General features: G+C 39.8%; 1 protein-coding gene across 4 annotated transcripts in view; it reads left to right on the top strand.

Annotated features, from left to right (window-relative positions):
• The window catches only part of LOC132391542 (uncharacterized), a 73,939-nt gene that overhangs the window by 37,217 nt on the left and 18,237 nt on the right, over positions 1–18,485 (top strand). The window contains exon 1 of one of the 4 annotated variants that reach the window (XM_059964867.1): positions 5,914–5,946. The exons of 2 other annotated variants lie outside the window; for them this stretch is intronic. The gene's annotated coding sequence lies outside the window, so the exon portion shown is untranslated. One more of the 4 variants, XM_059964864.1, reaches the window with a different exon arrangement.

Raw genomic sequence — 18,485 nt, forward strand, 5'->3', positions numbered from 1 at the left:
CCATTAAAAAACTAGAAAACAAAAAAACACCCAATGTGCAGAGAGAAAAAAACAAATCATGCAAAAAATAAACGTAAGCAAATATCATTTAAAACAAAAGAGAGTCCTCAGACACAGAGCCCAGAGCAGCCAGAGCAGGCCCACAGCCTCAGCCTGTTTAGTACACAGAAGAGTAAGTGTTGTGGAGCTGACAGATAAGAAGCTTGGAACAGCCTGAGCAGGCCTAGCAGAGAGCAGAGTAAACGTCATGGAAGAGCAGGCAGAACTGGCCCGACCCTCGGCTCTGGTCCCATCACCTGGCCTTTTCACCCTAACTACATCTCTGCAATTATCCTCATCGCTGACACATGCTGTCTGATCTTATGGGTATTCGCAGCATTTTTACATTTATTTGTTTAAATTACTCTTTATTGAGTACTCATCAGAATAATATCTATCACTAATGTTAAAATATGCAAATACATAGCACTAAACTGGAAGAATGAAACCTGCATCAAAAATACCATGTTTTTTATGTTTCCTCTCTACTCCTTCATAGTGTGAACAGTCTGTATAAAGTTCTGGCAATAATTTCATGATTAGTTTCACTTAATTGCTAACACATGCTTTAATCCAGTGAACTTTTAGTGACCTTTGTTCGCCTCAGGGTTTTCATCCTTAAGCAATACATGGTACACGCTATAGGATGTAAGTTGTTGTGGAGTAACAGACTATATAAGAAAACTGCAAGTCATGGTTTCTCAAAGAAAATGCAAGATAAGCAGGCAGAACTGCTTCTGAAGTTGTGAAAAGTGCCGAGCCATCAGTTAGTTCTTTGATGCCAGCAATTAGCGCCCACTCTGTGATGCACCATCAATAACTCACTCTGAGACTTAAGGCGAGATATCGGCTTTTATTGACTGGAAGAAGGAACAAACAGTGGTTGACCACCATACTACATCCTGGAGACTGAGAGGCCGGGCTCAGACCTCAATCGCATTTATACTGGGGTCTGTGGGAGGAGCCACAGGAGCAGTCAGCAGGGGGCGTGTCCAGACAGGTATATGTAGTTCACCACACTCTGAAATAGAGATTGATGCTACCAGTCAGCAAATAGCTGATGCCAGCAACTAGTGTATGTACGCCTTTTCCAAAATTTCAATATCCAGAAACCTACAAAATCTGACTTACTTTTGAGCGCTGACATGACATCACAAATGAAAAATTGCACAAGGCACTGGGAAGGTCTCTGTACACTACAGACAGTCCTGAGAAGTGACTTCACGTATGTGATGAAACACCGCATTAAGCAAAAAACAAAGACCTTGACTGTGTATTTAAAAAGATGTATTTGTCAATGTTGGAGCAAACACGTGGTATTCTGATCATGAGACAGCAGAGAAATTCATTGGTGAGTTTACGAAGATCGTTGTTGGTGAAAATCTAACGCCAGAACAAGTCTACAATGCTGATAGCTTTATACCTTACATCAAACCTAAAAAAAGCAAAATACAAATCCAGTGTACTGCAACCTTTTAATTGTATCGTAGGTGGAGAGTGAAAGCCTGCTATTGTTGTTTGTGTTGACAGCTGATTCAGTTATTCTCCCATTGCTGCCGTTCTGTTTTTGATACCCTGCGTTTCTTTAGCATTTTTCTGTTTTTTACGAGGCGGAGTTGCTAGCATGGAGAGGAAGGGTACAGGAGCCAGCTGGATTCAAACCCAGAACCACTTGCTTTCAAGTCCGGTGCTAATACCTCTAACCCCACCAGCCGGCTATCACTCAAGGTAAATAACAGTAATTCCATTGCATGTTGATAGTCCTGCATTATGAGGGAAAATTACATACTGAATACATCTTATGGCTAGTAAAACTTCAGTAAAAATGTGCAGATTTTTTGCAGCTTACCACTGAATGTAAAAACTCCATGCAGAAAATTTCATTAATTAAGAACAACTTTTTAAAAATCCAAATACAGGTAAAAAATTCCTGGTGAATTTGTCTATATCCCATTGCCTAGCCCAAACTCCAACTTCATCCCCAACCCAACATATGTATTTCCCTTGGTTTGGTATTATTTTCCCCCAGTTTGTCCTCCTTAACCTGGGAGCATGGATAGCCTACACTGTTATTATAAATCATGGCACGAAGCACGATACAAATCATTAATAATTATGTAATGGCTAGCATTAAGTAGGTTAACATAACAGGGGAAACATTTAATTCAGGTAATGACTGCATATTCAGGAGAAAGACAGTCAAACATGAACATAATGACCTAAAAATTCTTCAAAGTGTGAAAATTCACAGATGATTTGCAAGCACTCTACATACATGAATCAGCAATTATAGGTCCTCTGGGCACAGAATAGTGGAGTCCTTTGGCTCCTTTGGCTCCCTGATCCCTATGCATGGAGAGAGCTCTCAAAGCAGTTGGCATTTGAACCCTGTGTCTGCTTTGCCTCAGAATGAGCTTTAGCGGTGAGGATGAGGAAGCCATACAGATTTTGATTGTAAAGATGGCAATAGCAAATTCAGGGAAGAAAGACAAAAAATACCTTAAACTGGCCTAATCTAGCTGTTTTTATGAAAGAAACATTGCTGGAATCCCTATTAGTGACCCAGATAAGGTGAGACACGAAGTAATACAGCAGCAAGCTAAATGCAAAGGCGACATATATGTGGCATTCACACACTATGTAATTACAATGGAAAATCACTGAACTGTCATTGATCATACATTGCATGCTGATTGACATCATCCAAATCCATCTGGTGCTCTCCAGGCATAATAGTGGCATACATATGCAGGAAGTGGACCGTATACTTACAGGGCACCCAGTCACATTTAGTAGAAACCCCAGCTGGTTCCCTTACTCATCAAAGCAAAATGTTCTTTCTTGTTTTCTAATTAAAGTTCAGAGACATTTTTATTTCAATTAATTTAATTTTTTCTGTGTGCTTAAAATGCAGGTAGTTTTGAGTGTTTTCCTAAAATATCTTTAATTTCCGTAGCAATTTGCACCACAGATTTTAATATAATCAACTATATTTTTGTTTCCTTAACTCTATTTTATAATTTCACCTATCTTTCAGAAGGATGGCTTTTAAGACAATGCACCTTGAACAAGACGAAAGTCTTCAGCCAGCAATTACTACTTCACAGGATTAACTTTCCAAGTAGCTACAAAATAATTATAACAAATGATTGAGGAGAAATAACAAAGACAATGAATAAGGATGGAAGCAACAGAATCAAGGGAATGTCCAATTGGTGGCAAGTTTTCTCATGGAGACCTGATTCACTAAGTCATCAGATTTTGGAACAGAGCCTATGGTACCTGGCTGTCAATAGACATGTTCAACATCTTCATGCTCTTCGTACGTTTTGGTGCAAAATTATTCTGTTAACTATATGCATAGCAAAGTTTGAATGGGGCCAGACAGCAGCTACCAAATGTTTGTGTATGTAGTTGCTACCTGCTTTACTACATAGTAATTGCAAGCATGGCTAGACAAACTTTTTCTTAATCTTTTGAAGTCCAGCACCATATGTTCCTGTTGTTCATTTAAAAACATTTTAATTTAGTGATATATATTGGTAGAACTCTGCTGCTCGTTTTTGGATAGCACATGGAGTCCACCTGGGAGGACAGATGGAGTTGTGATTAATGCCTCATCCTGAAGATGGCACTGCCAATCATTCAGAGTGGAGCTTGAGCAGAGACAACGGAAGGAATGAGGGAAGCTGTCTGACACAAAACTCTGGCAATAAAGAAAGAATTGGACAGGGACTCAAATTTTTGTTTGTTTCAGATATGAGCTGACTCAGTTTTTTGAGAAACAACACCTTTCAGGGAGAGGAAAGGACAAAGGGAACCTTCCTAGCAATGACAATATAGTAAATCTATCTGGGAGGAAATGCCCCAAGTGGAAGACCTTGGAGAAGTGTAAATGTATAATGACTCACCCAATGACATACAACTAAAGTTAAAATCTTTGAAAATCTATGCAACAATAGCTAGGCACATTCCAATTCCCTACTCTGTTTCTCCACGTTCTTGGGATTTATATAATAAAACAGAAAAGATGCTGGTATTCAAAGTAATCAGTGTGAAAAGCTGAGCAGCAGAGAGCACATTTTTTGCTGCTCTCTGTGGTTCTGCTGGGTGGGGGTGAAGTACTATTCAGCTCATCTCAACTGTTAGGTGGGAGCAAGTCCAGGGACAGATCTGGATGCAACTGCAACTAATGGAGTGTTCCAAAAGACAATGTGAAGTCTATTACCAGGCCGGACAGAGTAATTGGAAAAACCTGGTTTGGAAGAGGTGCAAAATTTACTTGTTGGACAGGAGCAATAGGAGCAAGCAAACCAATAAAAATAAAACATTCTGGAAAAAAGAACACTTTGCTGAGGCTCTGCTGGCCTGATGCTGTTTGCTGCCAGCCTTTGCTGCTAGCTTTAAAAATATAACTGATTAACACATATTAACATTGGAATAATATTGGACTCAAAGTTACATCAACAGCACCCCCACCAACAGATACCCCTGTGCCTAGTATCACTTTATGGACATACAATCAATTTACGTACAAAAGCTATCTTCCGTATTTATATTTATTGTGTCATTTTTAAAAATATTGCCTTCTCCATCTTTTTTTGTGTTGCATCAGATACAGAGTAACAATTATTTTGTTCTCCTTTATACTTGTGCACTGGAAATTACATTAAGTAATTTTGAATCATATTCAATATTTTATTGTTAATGAGGGCAGCAACAACTCCCTCTAAAGCTTAGGGAATAAAAGTGCAATGAATGGGAATGTTCCTGTTACACAGTTAGCACCAAGTTTGTTGAAGCAAATGGGCAATGCTGATGGAGCCCTGCCTCACAACACCAGACTCCATCCTGGCCTAGTGCTGTCGGCATGGAGTTTGCTTGCTCTACCTTTGAATGCTGAGGGATGGGGTGGAGCAGATTTGTGGTTTCCTCCCCCGTGTCAAAGACGTAGTTTAGTTGGGCATTGTACTAGTGTGCTGGTGTGTGCTAGAATCTGGAGAGAGTTGATGACAATATAAAGAGAATAAAATTTGGGATTAACATAAAGTGGTGATTAATGTTGATCAATGGTTAGGCCTCTTTCTGACTATTCTCACTCAATGACTGAGTATTTTCACATTTGCTTTTTATAATTTAATCCCATTACCTATTCACACAGAATCACGCATCAGCAAAGTCAGGTAGAATTTCCTATTTGTTGAATTTTTTCTATAATTATATTGTAGTATATTACATTTATTACCATCTTGCCAAGTCAAGAAAAAGATTCAAAAGATTCAAAAACTTTATTGTCATTCCAACCATACATCAGCTCTGCAGGACAGCGTTTCCCAGGGGCAAGTGTAATCATAACATAACAAACACAACAAATAGTAAACACAACAACAAATAGTAAAACACAACAGCCACATGTCAGTTAACGTCAAATTATAAGTGTCTAGTGCAAGTTAAAAGTGTCCAAAGCAGAGTCAGGTAGAGCAGCTATTTAGCAGTCTGTCTGCCTGTGGGAGGAAGCTGTTTAGTAACCTGGTGGTTTTTGTTTTGATGCTCCTGTAACGTTTGCCTGATGGCAGAAGAACAAACAGTTCATGGAGAGGGTGTGAGGGGTCTTTAATGATGTACCGTGTCTTCTGGAGATATCGACTCTGAAAGAGGTCTTGGACAGAAGGTAGGGAGACCCCAATAACCTTCTCTGCTCCCCTAACCACCCTCTGCAAGGCTTTTTGGTTGGCAGCACTGCAGCTGGAGTACCAGGTTGTGATGCAAAAGGTCAGCACACTCTCAACCACGCCTCTGTAGAATGTAGTTAAGATGTTAGTGGGGAGTGATGCTTGTTTAAGCTTCCTCAGAAAGTGCAATCTCTGCTGGGCCCGTTTCACAATCCCAGTGGTGTTCCTGGACCAGGTGAGATTGTCTAAGATCTGCACCCCAAGGAACTTGATGTTTTCCACTCTTTCCACTGTGGAGCCGCTGATGCTGAGGGGTGTGTGCTCAGGCTGAGACCGTCTGAAATCGACAATCAGCTCCTTGGTTTTGGTGACATTAAGCATCAAGTTGTTGTCACTGCACCAGCTCCCTAGGTGTTTAACCTCCTCCCTGTACATTGTTTCATCATTTTTGCTGATAAGCCCCACCACTGTGGTATCATCAGCAAATTTAATGATCAGGTTCTCCTTGAATCTGGCTGCACAGTCATGTGTTAGCAGTGTAACCAGCAATGGGCTAAGCACACAGCCTTGTGGGGATCCAGTGCTCAGTGTGGTGGAGTCAGAGATGTTCCTGCCAACACAGACTGACTGTGGTCTCTCTGTCAAGAAATCCAGAATCCAGTGACACATGGCAGTGTTAAGGCCAAGCAGCGATAGTTTCTCCACTAGTCTCTGCGGGATGATGGTATTGAACGCTGAACTGAAATCAATGTACAGGATTCTGGCATAAGTGTCTTTATTGTCCAAGTGAGAGAGAACTGTGTGCAGTGAGGTGGCTACTGCGTCCTCCACTTAACGGTTGGGACGATAAGCAAACTGTAGAGGATCCAGCGATGAGGGGAGGCTGGCTGTGATATGGGGCTTGACAAGCCATTCAAAACATTTCATCACTATGGGGGTCAGGGTGACGGGACGGTGATCATTCAGACAGGCTACAACTGATTTCTTTGCCACAGGGATGATTGTGGAGGTTTTGAAGCATCTGGGGACAATGGCTTGACTAAGGGAGATGTTGAAAATGTCTGTCAGGACATCTGCCAATACATCAGCACATTCCTTGAGCACACATCCAGGGATGTCATCGGGACCTCCTGCTTTTCGTGGGTTGACCCTGGTAAGGGTCCTCCATTTGTGCTCTGAATCAATGATTGGAGCCGGCTGGTCAGATGGTAAGAAGGGACTGGCTCTCCCCCTTGCTGTGGTGTCTGATGCTTCAAAGCGTGCAAAGAAGTTGTTGAGCCTGTCTGGAAGAGAGGTATTGCTGTCATCAGTTTTCAGCCTGATCCTGTAGTCTGTCAGAGCTTGAATTCCCTGCCACATCCATCTGGTGTCACTTGTGTCACAGAAGTGTCCATGTATTTTGCCCGCTTAGGCCCTTTTCGCTTTCCTGATCTCTAGTGAAAGCGCAGTTCTGGCTGAGCAAAGTGCAATCCTGTCCCCCGATTTGTAGGCTGTGTCACGGGCCTTCAGTAGCGAGCGCACCTCTGCTGTCATCCATGGCTTTTGATTACCATGTGTGGTGAAGGTTTTCATCACAGTGACATCCTCCATGCATTTGGATATGTACCTATTCAGTTTTAGACAACCATAATTGTTCATAATCTCGAAGACTCCTTCAAGGTTTGCTACTTGCCTTGTCAACTCCAATGAAAACAGAACAAATTTTAGAGCTCAACTTTCTTAGTCATTTATGAATGCAATCAGTCTTTTTAAACTCTATTTATTCCTAGGTCCATGAGCTGTGCAGGAATAAGTGATGAGTAAGGAGGTATGATCATCATTTCAATGCCTCATCTTGATGTGATTTTAAATTCAAATTGATAAAATTCACTCAAATAGGATGGGCAGATTACTATGCAATAGTGCACTGCTTTCCTGAAGCAATGTTGCCGGGTTGTGCTTTGGAGCGAGACGTACCGATGGACTCACTTTCAAGGGCTCTTCATCTTATGTTCTCGATATTTATTGCTGATTTATCCATTCATTCATTCATTCATCCATCTACTTATTTGTTTGTTTATTTATTACTTCTTTTTTCTCCCTTTTTGTATTTACTCAGTTTGTTGTCTTTGGCACATTGGTAGTTTGTCCATCCTGCTAAGTGCGGTCCTTCATTGATTCTATCGCATTTCTTCTATTTACCCACAAGAATTAATTCTCAGGGTGGAATATGGTGACGTATACCTATGTATTTGATAATAAATTTACTTTGAATTTGTTGAAATTGCCTGTGCTTTTAAGTAGACTAAAACATCTTATGGCATTATTTTGTAGAAAATGAATCATTTTCTGTGACATGGAAAATATTTAAACCTCACTCAAAATTACTGCAGATTATCCGCTTGTTATCACATTGCTATATGTGAAACCTTGATATGCGAGTTAACCACTTTCTTATATGTCAACAGTTCTTTATTAGCTATTAACACATTTAGGATATTCTGAAAGGAATTTGAGAAATCTATATAATTTCCATGTTATTTTATGCTTTTTCCATGATTCAATCTCAGCACCTTGTTGATAAATATCAAATATCCTACCACTTAACCATATGGGCAACTGCCCACCTATCTACTGCTTAGAACAACAACATTTTTTGAAGTATAGTTTGTGCTGATCAATTTGTAAGTGTTTATGTTGTTGTGTATCGTCCACTGACTGTGTTGAGGGATCAAGGACTGGCAAACCTTTAGAAGTTCTGTAATTATTAAGGGTATATTTTTAACCTAAAACAAATTATCTTCAATTGATTACATTAAATATATGTTGCATTAATATCTTCCCTTTACTGTGCTATTCTGAAATTTGGCTCCAAGTCATGTGAGCTGAGGGTTGTAAGCTGCGTACGTTGGTGGGGAATTTACATTGTTCAGTACCAATTTCTACTGGCAAAATACACTTAACAAAAGTAAATAGTCATCTGACATAAGATAAAAATGATTTAAATCCACCCAGTGGGAAATTGCAAGGGACTTAACTAGCCAGTGTTTAACATCTCAAACAATGTTACTCTTAATTAAAATGAGTAGGAAAATTATAGAACTGCAGCACTAATAGATGTTTCTAATCTCATTCTCAAACCTAATTAAATTTGGTTAATTTTCAGTCATTCTCTGACAACATTGGCATTTCAAATTGGCATTTTATCAATTTAAGTTTAAAATCACATCAAGATGAGGCATTGAAATGATGATCATACCTCCTTACTCATCACTTATTCCTGCACAGCTCATGGACAAGCTCCCAAGGAATAAATAGAGTTTTAAAAGACTGCTTACATTCATAAATGCCTAAAGAAGTTGAGCTCTAAAATTTGTTCTGTTTTCATTGGAGCTGACAAGACTAGCAGCAAACCACAAAGGAGTCTTTGAGATTTTGAAATCAGTGGAAAGAGATGAGCAAAAAGTTTGGGAGCTTAAAGCATGCAATTATAAAAATTCTCCTTTTTCTCACTAACCAATTTTCAACAATTTAAGTTCAGTGGTTTTAGTTTATTTATCACTTCAAAATAAATGGTTTGTTTGGGAAATTGGATATAGACAGGACTCTGTAGCACAAGGTGATAGGTTTGTGAAGGGAAAAGAGACAAAATGAAATTACTGGAGGTTCAGAGAGGAAGTTGTGGAGTGGGGGTGGTTGTGGGAAGAGAAGATACAAAAGTAAAACAGGGTTTACTTAAAGTTGGAAAAGACAATATTCATACGATTGGGTTTCAGACTACCTGGGTGGAATATAAGGTGCTACTCTTCCAGTTTTTGTTGGGCTTTATCTTGGTCATAGAGAAAGCCAAGAATGGGGAGGGGAGTGGAAATGAACTGTAACCGGGAGCTCAGCTTGTCTATTGTGAAATGAGCGTAGGTCTGTTGCAAAATGTTCTTTGTCTGCCTCCGTTCATCACTCTCTATAGTTTTCCAACAACAACTTCGCTCATCTCCCCTACCTGGCACTACCTGCCTGTGATCTTTCATCTCTCCTAGGTCCACCAACCACCTTGGAGTCCTTCCCCGCTACTCTCTTTCTCCTCTCTACACTGGCCATCTCACCTCTCCACTCCCAGTTCTGGCACAGGACTTCAGATCTTCCCTTTGAGCTCCACCAGCATGTCGTGTGCTACTCCAGATTCCAGTAACTGCCATCTCTTGTGGCTCTACACGTCCACATCATCTTCTCATCAGCAGCAATCTGGAAAGTCTGGAGGACAAGCAACAATGAAGAATAGCAGTGGTAGCACAAAGTTTAATGATCAAAGTAAATTTATTATCAATGTACATATCTGTCACCGTATACAAACCTGAAATTGATTTTCTTGTTGGCATAAACATTAAATCTATAGAATAATAACCATAATATAATCTATGAAAGACTGCCCATTTAAGGTGTTCAACCAGAATGCAGAAGACAACAAACAGTGCAAATAGAAAAAGAGGAAATAATAAAAATAAATAAATAAGCAATAAATATCAAGAACATGAATTGAAGAGTCCTTGAAAGTGAGTCCATAGATTGTGGAAACATTTCAGTGATGGGGCAAATGAAATTGTGTGAAGTTTCCCCCTTTGGTTCAAGAGCCTAATGGTTGAGGGGTAATAAGTGTTCCTGAACCTAGTGGTGTGGGTCCTAAGGCTCCTGTACTTTCTTCCTGATGGCAGCAGTGAGAAGAGAGCATGACCTGGGTGTTTGAGGTCCCTGATGATGGATGCTGCTTCCCTGTGACAGCTTTTAATGTAGATGTGTTCAATGGTAGGGAGTGCTTTACCCGTTGTGGGCTGGACTGTATCCACTACCTTTCGTAGGATTTTCCATTCAAGGCTTTGATGCAACCAATCAATATACTCCGCACCACACATCTATAGAAGTTTGTCAAAGTTTTGGATGTTATGCAGAATCTCGCAAACTCCTAAGGAAGTAGATTTCTTCATAATTTCACTTACGTGAGTTGGGACAGGTCTTCTGAAATAATAACACTGAGAAATTTAGAGTTTAAACTGATCACCTTCAACGTAATGCTGAGACAGGATGTGCTCACTACTCTAGGACAGACTATTGGAATATGCTACCTTCTTACCATGTGAATGCTGTTACCCAAATTGTGATGGTGATGCAACAAAGCACAAGTCCCACAGTTGCAGGTTAAACTCAGTTTACAGTGTAAGAATGTTGCTGTATTTTCATTTGTGAGTTCTGTTTCTTTAAGCCTAGATAATTTTTTCAGAAGTAGATTCTGTAGGTGTTTAGTGCAGTGTGTTCTTCAAATGATTCTCTCTGCTGAGTAAATGACTATATTCCTTCCTATCACCTAATAAGCAGATTGTCCTGCTGGAGGGTCTTGGCCTGAAATGCCGACTATACTTTTTTCCATGGATACTGCCTGGCCTGCTGAATTCTTCCAGCATTTTGCATGTTGCTTGGATTTCCAGCATCTGCAGATTTTCTCTTGATTGCAAACAGACTGTTCTAATTTATGGTTGATCTTTCCCTCCTGTTCAATGGCTAAAACAATGCAACTAAGTAAGTATCAAATAGATGTCAACAGCCCTTAGCAAAAAATATCCTTGAAAACAAAAGGATTTCTTAATACTGTAATTTAAATTAATTTTTGTGAATCCATTGCACTCTTTCAGATTCCTTTAAAGTCGTATTTCAGTGTTAAGCAAAATAAAAATTGCATTATCCTTAATTTTGTGGAGGTCACTTTAAGCTTTGTCAAATCTTGTAGAGTTTGTGGGTCATATTTAATTATCAGAACTGTTTGGGTAATTAATACCCTCAGTGTGTAGAGCCGGCCAAAATTCTCTCTCAGGTTTCATCATTTTCCTGAGGTGCATTACCACTCAAGCAGAAAGGTGGAAAGTAAATTGTTGCAACAAGGAGCTTGTCGTGGTCTCATTCTGGACAATTACGAGTCCACAACACACTCCTGAGAGAAAAAAAACAAAAGTTAACTACTCCCAGATATCCCTATAGCACCACATGGTCACCTTTCTCAGGATTGGTATATGTTCAAAGTTCAAAGTACAGCATGTATACATTATACAACCTTCAGATTCATCTCCTGCCAGGCAGCCATGAAACCAAGGAGCCCAAAAGAACCCATTAAAAAAGAAGATAGTCAAACATCTAATGAGCAGAGAGAAAACAACAAATCATGCAAAAAATAAAAGCAAGCAAACAGTGTTCTGAACTGACACCCACGAAGAGAGTCTGTCCACAGACCGATAGTTCAGCGTAGAGCCAAGTAAACGGAAACGGCCTATCCCTTGCCTTGGGTCACAACACCTTCACCTTTTCAATTCGGCCTGGCGCCTAAATTGTCGTCCAAACATCGAGTTCTGTCGCTTCAATACGCTCTGGGGCCTGGAACCTGCCACCTTGATTCAGCCTGTACCCAACCTTTTCAAATGTTTAAATCTATCAAACCTTGGGCCTTTCTTACTGTTGGCAATGGGCCCACTGCCTCGCCTGGCCTTGACTCTGCTGCATCGAATTGCCTCCAAATCTAAAGGGAAGTTGCAGTCTATTGTTTGCTATGATCGTTTACCAGAAAACAAGTAATTAGCTAAGTACTTAGTTGCTTTCTTTGTTTCACTGCCCATCAGCCAGAAGTCGCTGAGATTCACCAGTGGTCATCTGCAACATTCATAGAATTCCTGGCTCATGAGTGTGCCTTCAATTATGCACTTTGTGTGTTTTGAGTTGATGATGCTCTCTAACTTTGTTGGACAGTAGATTTGCTTGATTCTGTATTGAAATATCATTGGATGAAAGGGGGTGGTCCTAGATTCCTGATTCCTGGGATTCACCCATTCCAGTTAGATTTACACACATGCAAGGACTGTGCTTTCAGGATGACTTAAAATGTTGACAATTCACATTTTGGATGCAAATATAGAAGATCTGAATTTAAGCCTGATGCCCTAAAAATCAAAGAATCCTGATTGTTTCTAAATAAAAATGCTGGGAGCCCTTCAGAGATTATATCACTGGACCAGAAAAGTTAGTTTTATAATTGAGGTATATTTACAGTTAGCATACCCAGAGGAATCTTTTACTTTAAATTGTAAGTGATTTCTTTACCTCACATATTGTTCAATGTTTTACACGCATTTTACCGAACCTCAGTTTAACATGACATCTGAAAGAAGGGACCTTTAAAGAAGTAGCCCTCCGTCAGTAAACCCGTCAATTATCAAGTAAGACTGTAGACTTTGATCCAATGCTGAGCTTGAGCAGACAATCAATGACCAGGAAGTAACAAAGCTCATCCAGCACTGCATTCTATATGATATTAGGTGGTAATACAGTTTTTGTTTTGCTTCAGATGAATCTCTCATCCCTTCTAAATATTAACTTGAAGAAGTAAGAGTATAAGATATAGGAGGTCAGAATTAGGCCATTTGGCCTATTGAGTCGGCTCTACCATTTCATCATGGCTGATCCATTTTCCTTCTCAGGCCCAATCTCCTGCCTTCACTGCCAAACACCACCCCCCCCCCCCCACCATATCCCTTCATACCCTGACCAATCAAGAATCTATCAACCACTGCCTTAAATATACATAAAGACTTTGTGTCCTAGCTGCCTGTGGCAATGAATTCCTCCTCATCTCCATTCTAAAAGGACTCCTCTATTCTGAGGCTGTGTCCTCTGATCTTAGACACTCCCACCATAGGAAACATCCTCTCCATAAAAGTCTTTCACCATTCAATAGGTTTCCATTAGGACACCGCTCATTTTTCTGAATTTCAGTGAATACAGACCCAGAACCATCAATTGCTTTTCATGTGTCAAGCTGTTTAATCCTGGAATCATTTTTGTGAACCTACTTTGAGCCCTTAGTTTCAGCACATCCTTTCTAAGATAAGGCACCCAAAACTGCTTTCAATCCTCCAAGTGCTTTATAAAATCTCAACATCACATCCTTTCTTCTATATTCTAGTCCTCTTGAAATAAATGGTAACATGGCATTTGCCTTCCTCACCACAAGCACAATCAAAAAAATTAACCTTTAGAGAATCCTGCACAAGGACTCCCAGGTCCCTTTGTACCTCAGTTTTTTTGTATTTTTTCTCCATTTAGAAAATAGTCAACCCTTTCATTTCTTCTACCAAAGTGCAGGACCACACAATTTCTGACACAGTATTCCATCTGACATTTCTTTGCCCAGTGTCCTAATCTGTCTAAATTCTTTTGTAGCCTCTCTACTTCCTCAAAATTACCTGCCCCTCCAGCTATCTTTATATCATCTTCAAATTTTGCAGCAAAGCCATCAATTACACCATCCAAATCATTGACATATAGCATAAAAAAAATTGTTCCCAACACAGACCTAGTCCTGACAAAGGGTCTTGGCCCGAAATGTTGACTGCTCACTTCAACGGATGCTGCCTGACCTGCTGAGTTGATCCAGCTTGTTTGTACATGTTGAACAGACCTAGTGATCTAGTGATTGTTGAATGATCATTACTAATGCCTCCATGGTCTCTTCAGCCACCCCTTTCAAAACCCTGGTCCAGGTGACTAATCTACATACAGTTTTCCAGGAACCTTCACCCTAGTAATAGTAACTTCACACACTTCATGACCCCTGACACCTAGAACTTCCATCATACTGCAAGTGTCTTGCACAGTGAAGAGTGAAGCAAGATACTTATTCAGTTTGTCCACCATTTGTCCCCATTATCACTTCTCCAGTGTAATTTTACAGAGGTTTGATATCTACCCTTGCCTCTCTTTTACGCTATTTGTATCTGAAGAAACTTGTTGTATCCTTTTTAATACTATTGACTAGCTTATTTTCCTATTCAGTCTTTTCCTACTTAATGACCTTGTTAGTTGCCTTCTGTTGGTATTTAGACACTTCCTAATCCTCTAACTTCCTACTAATTTTTGCTCTATCATACAGGTATGCCCTCTTTTTGGCCTTTATGTTGGCTTCAACTTCCTTTGTTAGCCATGATTGTGTTATCTTGTCTTTAGAAGATGTCTTCCTCTTTGGGATAAATATATATTCTGTGCCTTCCAACTCCCTTCCCAAAATTCCAGCCATTGCTGCCCTACTATCATCCCTGTTCTATCAATGTTCTCTTCCAATATATTCCGGCCAACTCCTCTCTCACACTTCTGTAATTTCCTTTACTCCACTGTAGTACTGATACATCTAACTTCTCCTTCTCCTTCTCAAACTTCAGGGTGAATTCGATCTTTTTACGATCACTTGTCCCCAAGGGTTCCTTTATCTTAAGCTCTCCAATCAATTCCAGTTCACTGTACGACATCCAATCCAGAATAGCTGATATATTCTGGTGGATAATAATGGGCTCAACCAGGAGTTGCTCTAAAGAGCATTCTAAATAGGCATTCTGGAAATACCCCTTCTTGGAATTCAGCATCAACCTGATTTTCCCAATTTACATGCATATTTGTACTATTTTTACTGTGCCCATGGTCTGTTTTTTTTTAAATCAATTATGCTACTATTTGCACTGTTGTAACTATGTGGTTTTGTGCAGGTCTTGTAGCTTTAGTTTTTGGTCTTGTTTTGTTTGGTGGCTTTGGAGCTCCTTTCCGGGGAATGCGCTAAGACGGTAGCATGATATTAATACCCAACAGCCTCTCCGGACTCTGGATTGGGGATTGCCTAATGTTATGGGGATTTTCTAGTGCAGTTTGTTTTGTCATAAGCTTTTGTGATATCATTCTGGAGGAATGTTGTCTCATTTTTTAACTGCATTGCATTTGTGGTTTCTAAATGACAATAAACTAAATCTGAATCTGAATCTGATCTGAATATTCAAATCTCCCATGATTATTGTAACATTCCCCTTTTCCATGTATTTTCTATCCCCATTGTAATTTGTTGACCACATTCTTACTACTGTTTGGCAGTAGTAACTCCCATGATGGTCTTTTTACCCTTGCATTTCCTTAGCTGTAGACACACAATGATTCAACACCTTCTGGCCCTGTGTAACCTCTGTATAATGATTTAACTTCAATTTTTGCCAACAGAGCCGCGCACCTCCTTCTGCCTTCCTGGACAGTAAGCTCCCGGCTATAATCTTCTTTCAGCCATAATTCAGTGATGCCTACAACATCATACTTGCCAATACATAACTGTGCTACAAGTTCATCATCCTTATTCTGTGTACTGCACATATACAAATATAACATCTTCAGTCCTCTATTCACCCTTTTCAATTTTGTCCGCCTTTTACATTGCAACAAATCCTGCTGACTGCAATTTGCCCTATCATCAGCCTCTCCTTGCTAGGAGTCTCACTGTACACTGCCCCAAATGTGAACCAACTACCCCATCTTTAGCACTATCACTCCGGTTCCCATCCCCCGCCAAATTAATTTCAACCCACCCAAACAACTCTACCTGCAATGACGTTGAGGTGTAACCTATTCATTTATTATTAGTAAGTTCATTATTTATAGGGTTTCCCTAGTGACATGCTGTGATTGATGAGCTAACATTGCAACAGGGGCTCCTGTCTGAATCAATCATGCCTCAGGCTGAATTGGCTGACCTTTAAGCTACTGATCCCTGTGCTTGCTATACTAGGTGCTTCTAGGAAATGTGCATGCATCCAGTCACATAAATCACATTGCAGAATCTGTGCTTCCTTCTTTATTGTTGGAATTATTCACCCTCTGATTGGACAGAATTAATAATGAACCAGACTGTAGCCATCCTCAAATATAACATCTGCATCTGGTATAACTATGTATCAAGGTCACACCTCATGATATATTCTGTTCTTAAAGGTGCACTCACATTTGTAAAAGCTCCACTGCTTCTCCATTTAATAAGCTCATTCAGGACATCAACCGTCTATATACTGTATATTAAATATTACCAACAGATGATCATTATGAACTTGTGCAATTACTAATCTGGAGATATAGTAATATATTTAAGAAAATACAAATCCCATTTCTGTTGGTAAAGCCCCACATCTACACAAAGTGTTGTCACAGGAAAGTAGCATCCATCATCAACTCTCACCACCCCAGACCACGCTCTCTCCTCACTGCTGCCATCAGGAAGGTTCTGGAGCCTCAGCTCTCACACCATGAAGTTCAGGAACAGTTACTACCTCTCAACCACCAGACTCCTAAACCAGAAGGGATCACTTCAGTCAACTTCACTTGCCCCATCACTGAAATGCTCCCACAATCCATGGACTCACTTTCAAGGGCACTTCATTTTATGTTCTTGATATTTATAGTTAATTAATTTATTATTATTATTTTGTATTTGCACAATTTGTTGTCTTTTGCACTTTGGTTGATCACCCAGTTAGTTGAACACCAGCCTTCCATTGATTCTACTATGGTTATTATTCTACGATGGATTTATTGAGTATGCCCACAAGGAAATGAATCTCAGTGTTGAAAATGGTGAGATATATGTACTTTGATAATAAATATACTTTGAATATTGAAATCAAATCCTTAGAAAGACATGGCATAGGATCAGAAGATGTTGAATCCTTGTGGGCAGAGTTAAAAAATTGAAAGAGTAAAATAACCCAGATAGAAGATAAATACAGGCCTTCAAACAATAGCCAAGGTGTGGAGTAAAAAAATACAATGGGAGATAGAAAAGGCATGTAAAAATGGCCATGTTACAATAGTTATGGGGAATTTCAAAAGATTCCCCTATCTATTTCAATAGATTGCAAAAATCAGGTTGTTGCTGAATCCCAAGAGAAGGAATTTGTAGAATGCCTACAAGGTGGCTTTTTAGAGCAGCTTGTGGTTGAGCCCACTAGAAGAAAAAAGGCAATTCCGGATTGGGTACTGTATAATGAACCAGATTAGAGAGCTTAAGGTAAAGGAAACCCTAGGAGCAGTGATAATAATATGATAATATTCACCCTGCTATTTGAGAGGGTGAAGCTAAAGTCAGATGTATCAGTATTACGGTGGAGTAAAGGGAATTAGAGAAATGATAGAAGAGCTGGCCAAAGTTGATTGGAAAGGGACACTAGCAGGGATGATGGCAGAACAGCCAAGGCTGGAGTTTCTGGGAGCAATTCAGAAGGCCATGGATAGATACATCATAGAAAAGAAGTATTCTAAAGGGAAGATGAGGTAACCATGGCTGACAAGGGAAGTCAAAGACAGTATGAAAGCAAAAGAGAGGGCATATAATAGAGCAAAATTAGTGTGGTTAGAGGATTCTGAAGTTTTTAAAAACCAACAGAAAGCAACTTAAAAAGCTAATAAGAAATAAAAATGAAATATGAAGGTAAGTTAGTCAATAACATAATAGAGAATGCTGCATTTTATTAGATGTATAAAGAGTAAAAATGTAAGAGAGAGGCGAGAGTGGATATTGGACTGCTGGATAATGATTCTGGAGAGGAGGTAATGGGGGGGGGGTCAAAGAAATGGTGGACGAATGTAATACGTATTTTGCATCAGTCTTCATTGTGGAAGACACCAGTTGTATACCAGAAATACAAGGGTGTCAGGAGCGGAAATGAGTGTAGTTGCCATTACTAAGGAAAAGCTGCTTGGGAAGCTGAAAGATCTGAAGGTAGGTAAGTCATTTGGACCAGACAACACCCCAGGGTTCTGACATAGACTTTGTGGAGGCATTCATAGTGATTTTTCAAAAATTACCAGATTCTGCAATGGTTCCAGCATCAATCAGGATTTTGTTGCTCTGTCTTGTGAACTAAGGAAGGAGATTTTTCACGGGCTTTTGCTGGACAGAGATGA

This window comes from Hypanus sabinus, chromosome 3 (genome assembly GCF_030144855.1).
Source record: "Hypanus sabinus isolate sHypSab1 chromosome 3, sHypSab1.hap1, whole genome shotgun sequence".
NCBI lineage: Eukaryota > Metazoa > Chordata > Chondrichthyes > Myliobatiformes > Dasyatidae > Hypanus > Hypanus sabinus.